Raw genomic sequence first — 7,387 nt, forward strand, 5'->3', positions numbered from 1 at the left:
TCCGACATGGTTTTATAAGGGCACAAAACCCAACACGGACATGCTCCTCTAACTGTCGAAGACGCTCTCTCATCTCAGACAACTCTTCATCTCTAGTTTGTGAAGGACGAAAATCAAATGGAGTTCGGTCCCTTATGTTAAGGATACGTCCATATCCTTTCTGGTGGCCCCGTCGTTTTCCGAAGACAGTTTGTACCAAAGATATGTCTTCATCTTCAGGCGCACTCGAAACTGATGTGGAACTCTCAGTATCAGTTGCCTGTGTCTGCTGTGTGTCGCGGTATGCATGCAATTCCTCCTATGATACAATGTATAATGTAATTAAAATTTTGAAACAATTAAAATTTTGAAAAATGTTTAAAAAAACTTAACGTACCCAAGTATTTTTGGCTGTCTCTGTCACTCACCCTGTGCCTGATTTATGGTGAGTATCCATCCAGCTATCCGGGATGGACTCAAGTTGCCCAGTCTCTAAATTGCGTTGTCACGTACATATATTTTTATAAAATTAATAATTAAACATAAATAAGAAAAATAAACTAAAAAATAATTAATTAACTAACTTTTTTATAGCGCAGGGCTGGGATTGACTGAGAACCTCCATAGCTAAGCTCTTTCAGTTTCCTTCTATTTTCCTTGTTGACCACAGAACGTTTATGCAAAAAGTTATCGTTAGTAATATATTTAATTAAGATAGTTAAGTTTAGCAAGAAATTAATACCGTAATTTCTGGGCGTCGGAAAAATTCAATTGCTTTTTGCCACTGCGTATCCGTGCAACCACCATAACGATTTTGTGGCCCATTAATCGTTAAATGCTCTTTAATATCGTACTTCCAGTCAAAATACTTTTTAGCACAAGAAGTATCAATGCCTCTCAAGATCCCAGGCATATGCCCTTCTCCATATCTAGTACGCCCAATATCAAACAAATTATCTTAATTTACAAACATTTATTAGTAAATATGATATATAACATAAAATGAGAATTAACATAAAAATACATAAACTACTTACTTCCAAATGTGCAAGTATTCTTTCTTTCAAGGCATTTGGTAATTTTGACCATTGAGGACAGTCCGGATCTGTGTACTGTCGAACAAGTAATCCAAGCTCTCTTGAGAAATTTGAGCTGTACTCTCCGATCTCTTTATATGTTCTCCCCCGCACATCCCACTCGAGAGGGAGAGGACGCCCCAACTGTTCCCTCTTTTCCTGTGTGTTCAATCCTTTATGGCGTCCACGTTTATTTGGAGGCGCTATTGTATGCAAATTCAATATTTTAAAATTAATATGGATTAATTGTTAAATTTTAAGGAGTATATCAATGTGTAAAGTATTACCTCGTTCACAATCAGCTGGGATATCTGACGGTCCACGTGGAGGATCGCATCCTCCACCATCACCCCCGTGAGATTGAGCAATAACATCAGCCATATCTGTCAAATTAATCGATATTAAAATTACATTTATCACATAAAAATGACTATATAAATTACATATTTTACTTATGCTTTATTGAATAGTTTTATTAATTTAAACAAAATTTCTAAGATTTGTTTAAAATTTATTTATTTACTTTAGGATTTAATTATTACTTAAATTATTTAATTAATGTTTATTTTTATTAAAATTTAGTTGCATAATGTTAATGTTAATTTTTTTTAATGTTAATTTTGAAATATATTATTTATATAAAAAAACATAAATTATTTAAAAATTGAAAAAACAATTAAAAAAAATACAGAAAAATTAAAAACAACTAACAAATATTATTAAAAACATATTTTTTTAATTTTAATTTTAATAATGATTAAAACTAACAAATATTAAATTTAATTTTTTTAATTTTAAATTTAATTTTAATAATGGTTTTCTAATAATATATTTGTTAATTTTATTTAATCAGAACTAACAAATATTTTTTTTTTACATATTAATTTAGTATTTATTAAATTACATATTTTACTTATGCTTTATTGAATAGTTTTATTAATTTAAACAAAATTTCTAAGATTTGTTTAAAATTTATTTATTTACTTTAGAATTTAATTATTACTTAAATTATTTAATTAATGTTTATTTTTATTAAAATTTAGTTGCATAATGTTAATGTGGGTACACTGTCAGTTGTAAATAACTTGGTCCAAAGCTCAACAAAATAAAAAAGAGCCATATTTTTTTTTTCAACTGACAGTGTACCCACTTTAACATAAATGGTGAAATTCAAAATTCAACATTATACAAGCAATGAAAAAAAAACTAATAATTTTCCAGGTGTCAAAAGTTAGATTTTAATAGGAAAGTACCACATATGGGATTTAACTTATAATTTGTGTAGATAAATTAATTTTAGATATATGTCGTAATACCTTCATAATAATGATGATGAAGATTGGCTATGACTCCAACAACAATTAGGAAAAGTAATGGCATAATACACCTGTCAGTTACAACCTAATTTGAAAGAAAACATAATTATGTATAACACATAATAAGAGAGGAAAAAAAAAAAAAAAAGCATGCATGCATTGAGATGTGAGAAGGTTAGTATGTGACGAAATTAGATGCCCATCTTTAGTACTAGATAATAGGGGCTTTTATTCATATCTCAATGATGAAGATATATTTATAAGTATATATAAACCTATAATTAAACCAGTATGTTTGATTGTTTAAAACAGTAGGTACACGCTACATAAAGTTGTCGAATCTTTAGATTAATTACTACTAGTACAATCCACTAGTATTTTGAATACATGTGACCTAGATCCGGGTTACTAGTGTAGTAAGACACTATAGTGGATGTACTTTGCATACTGAGAGTATGTAGAATTGGACTAGATGTGATTTGATAACACTTGTTTAAATACTATTTCGTAGTATTATAAAACACATCAACTATGATCATATACAAATTGATCTTAATCCTGAAGTTACTATGAACTCCTATATGTGTCGTTTGATCCCTTGATTCATGCGTTATGGTTTGTAAGAATGATCAGGCTAAGAACTATTGTTTTGGGGACTCAATGATGTATATGGCTGGGGACATAGCATAACAGATCTGGAATCTATACCTTCTTATAGATTGAATGATGGTTCCCTATTAAGTTGGCTTTTGGAATTGAAAAGGTTATTGACGTCAAATTCATAATCAGATTATGAATTAACCTTCACTATAGTAAAGTCAATTGTACGCTAGGAAACAAGATAAAATTAAAAGGGTAAAATGGTAATTTTATTCCCACATAATTATTAATCATCAATAGAGGATTAATTTGTATGTAATGATTATATCAATGAACATTTTATGGTTACAATAACGTATTTGTTGACGTGGTTCTTCGCCAACAGATAATTAAGAAAATAAGAGAAAGAGATTAGTGCTTAATGATGAACCGAAACAGATGAATGATCTTAAAATGGACTGATGACACAACTACGTTTTTAGGTGGTTCAAAGGTTAAAATCCTTCTACTCCACCAGCCAATATTATTGCTATGCTTCTGGTATTCTCTTACAGGGTATTTCATTACACAATAGAATCCAACCCCTTGCAACTCCCAGGGTCTCCATATTTATAGGAGAGGGCACCTGGGAGTTGGTAAGGGGGGTTATCCCGTGACCTTCTTACCCATCATGTCACTTTTGTGACATTCATGATTAATTCCTAAAACCTGACAAATGAAGTGTGGTCTAATCAATAGGTAAGGGGGATAATGGGCCGCACGGCCCAACCTAGTCGTGGGTGCCTGAATACGCACGTTCATGCTGCGTGTCCGAGAATTCAGGGATATATCAGACACGTGATGTCTGATATATGCACGTTTACATTGCGTGGTTGACTTTATAAGGAGTCACGGCTTCCCACTCCAGCTCGTACCTCGATCTGGATGCCTTCTTGGCTTGCGGTCTTCATATCCCTGTCTCGGCCCTTAAATAATCTTGGTCAACCTTTGGTTACCTCGAGCTAAAGAGGTAGGACCTTACAACAGCAGCTCCGACCAAGTGGCGTCCACGTGGCTGATATAATTATGCCATATCTCAGCTCGCTAATAGCCCGTGGAAAATCAGGGCATACATTTGCCCCCCAAGCCTCTGCTCGTGGCACACGACATCATCTGGGGCCACAGTGGAGGCTTTTAGGCTTCTTCATGGACTCTCCATATTCCACCTATTACGCAGGCGTCGAATACGTGGAGCATCGTGGTTGGTGACGATACGTCTTCTGAGAACCGCATTAATTGGCCTAGCCTATACTCAGCCGTCGTTTCATCTTTCGAGTGGAGAACCTCGGATCCCACATCAGGGCAATCCAACGGCCCTCCTCACACGGCCTTTCACTTATATAAAAGGGGTGGCCACCTTACGCATGGGCCACCCGTTTATTTGAAAATTTTCTAAATTTCCCATCTTCTTCTCTCTTCTCATCCTCAAAAAACCCTATTTTTCTCCCGGTTACCGTTCCCAGCATTCCAGAAGATCAGGTGCAAGGGCTCCTTTGAGGTTTTGGTACCAGTTACTCCGCTGAGGCCCCAACCCAGACGACCCCTTCATCCCCCTCACAGCAAAACACTTTGTATGTTCTCTGACTGTGCATGTTTTAAATTTTCTTTTTATTGTAGCCTAGGTAAATAGTTACTGTGGCTGCATGCAATATTCTGCTGGTTTTTTGTGGGTATGAAGGGTGTAGGTTTTTATTTTAGGGCATCAATTGTAGAAGAAAACCATTTAGGAGCATGGTTCATAGGGTGCGTTTTCTGGGGAAATTTTCTGGGTAGGATTTTTTTTGGTATGCTTGTTTAAAATTGATAAGTGAATTTTAGATTCACTTATTAGTGTCATTTTATATCTAATTTGTAGGTGTTTAGGGTGTTTTTGTTTGGTTTTATGCTTGTGTTTTGTTTGTGTAGGGTACAAGGAAAAGTGGCGAGAAATTGGTACAAAACGGGAGTGAAACGAAGAAAAATGCAAAATTCGTGAATTAGGGCCGCAGCCCCATATTCAGGGGCTGCATCGCTATTTCTGGGCTGAATTAGGGCTGCAGCGCCATCCTTAAGGGCTGCAGCGCCTGACTGAAACAGAGGCTCGTTTTTGGCACAGTTGAAGCGCAGCAGCGCCTGTTTATGGGGCTGCAGCGCCGGGAGCCGTACGGAAATCGTAAATTGAGATTTTTGAAGGGCAAAAGAGGGCTTTTTGCAAGGGATATATAAGGAAAAGTTTAATTAGGGTCTAAGGACGATTTTTTGGAAGAGATTAGACAGAGATTAGAGGCTCGGAGAAGAAGAGGAGGCTAGACATCATCAAGATCATCACCATTACATCTAGTTTATTTCTTCTTCCTTTCATTCTAGTTTTTTTAATTATGAACAAATACATTGTTATTATGTTTATGTTTATAATGGAGAACTAAACTCTTTTTGTGCTAGAGTATTAGATGAATCTATTTTGATTATTGAATTGTGGTTTCTGTTATTATTTCTATGAAATTCTTCTCGTTTGTTCATATCTTCTTGATTTAATTTTATCATATTAATGTTTGGCCATCATTATTGTGAATTGAAATCTAGGGTTTATGCTTGAGAAAGATAAACATAGATTGGACATAAGAAGATTTGACATAGAGTGATTGTGAGATTGAGAGATTCCTTGAACTCTATGAATTTGTTTTAGAATAGCTATTGCTTAATGACGTCTTGATTAATTAATAGCGAATAGAGATATCATATTGATTAATTGAGATTAATTGCATATATGCTTGAGAAAGATAAATGCATTATATTATAATTCTAGAAATTACAAATGAGGAGAATTGATTAGAATAATAAAGAAACTATGTTCATAATTGAATAGTGAAATCATTACTCTAGTACATTTATCTCTTATTTAATCAATTTCCAAGAGCATTTGAATTGGTTATTTTGTTATTTCATATTCTTTAGTTAATTGTTAATTTATTTATTGGCTTTTCTAATTAAAATTATAGACTTAACAGTAGTAGTAATTAGTGAATTTAATATTTAATCCCTGTGGGTTCGACATCTTTTAATTTAAAACTATATTGCAATACACCGTACGCTTGCGGTAGAAAAATTTGTATCAAGTTTTTGGCGCCGTTGCCGGGGATTAAAATTAATTTTACTAATATTGAAACTTTAAGTCTTGATTTTAAATTAGATTTTTATTTATTTTGTTACTAACGTTATAGATTGTTCTTGTGTTCTCAGTATATGCGAAGGACTAGGAGTTCTACACCTGTTGAGCCTCTGAATCCTGAAATTGAGCACACACTCCGTCAGTTGAGAACAAAGAAAAGGGCTGAAGAGCTTAATATGGACAACAACGGGGTGAACAACAACGGTGGCAATGGCAATAATAACAATCAACCAGCAGCTGCTGGGGCTCCTCTTAATCCAGCGCAGCGGGCAGTGCGTGATTTTTGCATGCCTATTGTGAATGAGAATCTCACTGGAATAGCAAATCCAGCCATTGCTGCCAACAACTTCGAACTGAAACCTGCACTAATCAACATGGTGCAACAAAATCAGTTTGGGGGTCTAGCTACTGAAGACCCCAACATTCACTTGGCCATATTTCTGGAGGTATGTGCCACAGTGAAGATGAATGGCGTTACTGATGACGCCATCAGATTGCGTCTCTTCCCTTTCTCCTTGAGGGAAAGAGCCAGGAGTTGGTTGCAATCTTTGCAGCCTGGAACAATTACGACATGGGATGAGATGGCAAGAAAGTTTCTGATTAAGTTTTTCCCTCCTTCCAAGTCAGCCCAGTTACGCAGCGATATTGGACAATTTCGACAGTTAGATCAAGAACCATTCTATGAGGCTTGGGAGAGGTTTAAGGAATTATTACGACGTTGCCCACAACATGGTTATCAAAATTGGATGCAAGTTCAGATTTTTTATCAAGGGTTGAACGCTCCAACACGAACAATAGTTGATGCTGCTGCAGGGGGTGCTCTATTAGCCAAGACAGCGGATGAAGCCTTCACTTTGATGGAGGAAATGGCCACCAACAGTTATCAGTGGCCTAATGAGAGGTCAGGACCAAGGAAAGTTGCTGGGTTGTATGAAGTTGATCAAATGACAGCCTTGAATGCCCAAATTGCTGCTCTACAAACCCAAATGGCTGCTCTATCAGCGCAAAATAATCCAACGGTTATGGAGAGTGTAGCAGCGGCTGCTGCAATGCAGGGGCAAGAAATGAGTCCAGAACAAGCCCAATTTATGGCAAACCGCTCCTTCCCCAATAATTACAGAAGCAACAACATGCCTAATTATTATCATCCAGGATTGCGAAACCATGAGAATTTCTCTTATGCCAATAATAAAAATGTGCTGCAACCACCTCCGGGATTCAATTCTCAA

At 35.5% G+C, this 7,387-nt stretch overlaps 1 non-coding gene across 1 annotated transcript; it reads right to left on the reverse strand.

The window, feature by feature from the left end:
- Nucleotides 1–6,790: 6,790 nt before the first annotated feature.
- On the reverse strand, nt 6,791–6,894 carry LOC133820269 (small nucleolar RNA R71). The gene has a single exon (XR_009886690.1). It is a non-coding gene; the product is annotated as a small nucleolar RNA R71 (small nucleolar RNA).
- Nucleotides 6,895–7,387: the final 493 nt, after the last annotated feature.

Source organism: Humulus lupulus, chromosome 2 (assembly GCF_963169125.1).
Source record: "Humulus lupulus chromosome 2, drHumLupu1.1, whole genome shotgun sequence".
NCBI lineage: Eukaryota > Viridiplantae > Streptophyta > Magnoliopsida > Rosales > Cannabaceae > Humulus > Humulus lupulus.